This window comes from Arachis duranensis, chromosome 10, assembly GCF_000817695.3.
Source record: "Arachis duranensis cultivar V14167 chromosome 10, aradu.V14167.gnm2.J7QH, whole genome shotgun sequence".
NCBI classification, from domain to species: Eukaryota; Viridiplantae; Streptophyta; class Magnoliopsida; order Fabales; family Fabaceae; genus Arachis; species Arachis duranensis.
Genome location: NC_029781.3, coordinates 33,776,047 through 33,777,023, shown reverse-complemented (window position 1 = coordinate 33,777,023; position 977 = coordinate 33,776,047). Strand labels below are relative to the sequence as shown.

The 977-nt window shown below is 41.0% G+C and overlaps 1 non-coding gene across 1 annotated transcript; it reads right to left on the bottom strand.

Annotated features, from left to right (window-relative positions):
- Positions 1–635: 635 nt before the first annotated feature.
- LOC127743677 (small nucleolar RNA R71) lies at positions 636–743 on the bottom strand. Its single transcript, XR_008005061.1, has one exon. It is a non-coding gene; the product is annotated as a small nucleolar RNA R71 (small nucleolar RNA).
- Between the last annotated feature and the right edge of the window lie 234 nt (positions 744–977).

Sequence of the window (977 nt, the reverse complement as noted above, 5' to 3'; positions counted from 1 at the left end):
TGCCTTCTATTTTTCTTTTCCTCTGACACCTCAAGGAATCTCTATACTATGATATAGAGGATTCCATATTTTCTTGTTTTCTTCTCTTTCATATGAGCAGGAGCAAAGACAAAAGCATTCTTGTTGAGGCTGATCCTGAACCTGAAAGGACCTTGAAGCGAAAGCTAAGAGAAGCTAAGGCACAATTTTCTGTAGAGGACCTAACAGAAATCTTTAAAGAAGAATAACACATGGCAGCCGAAAACAACAACAATGCCAACAATGCAAGGAAGGTGCTGCGTGACTTTGCTGCACCTACTCCCGACTTCTATGGGAGAAGCATCTCTATCCATGCTATTGGAGCAAACAACTTTGAGCTTAAGCCTCAATTAGTTTCTCTAATGCAACAGAATTGCAAGTTCCATGGACTTCCATTGGAAGATCCTCATCAGTTTTTACCTGAATTCTTGCAAATATGTGACACTATCAAGACCAATGGGGTTAACCCCGAGGTCTATAGACTTATGCTATTCCCTTTTGCTGTAAGAGACAGAGCTAGGACATGGTTGGACTCACAACCTAAAGAAAGCCTGAACTCTTGGGAAAAGCTAGTCAATGCCTTCTTGGCAAAGTTCTTTCCAACTCAAAAATTGAGTAAGCTTAGAGTGGAAGTCCAAACCTTTAGACAGAAGGAAGGAGAGTCCCTCTATGAAGCTTGGGAAAGATACAAACAATTGATCAGAAAGTGTCCCTCTGATATGCTTTCTGAATGGAGCATCATAGGTATTTTCTATGATGGCCTGTCTGAACTGTCCAAGAGGTCTTTGGATAGCTCTGCTGGAGGATCTCTTCATCTGAAGAAGACGCCTACAGAAGCTCAAGAGCTCATTGAAATGGTTGCAAATAACCAATTCATGTACACTTCTGAAAGGAATCTTGTGAACAATGGGACAAATCAGAAGAAATGAGTTCTTGAGATTGACACTCTGACTGCCATA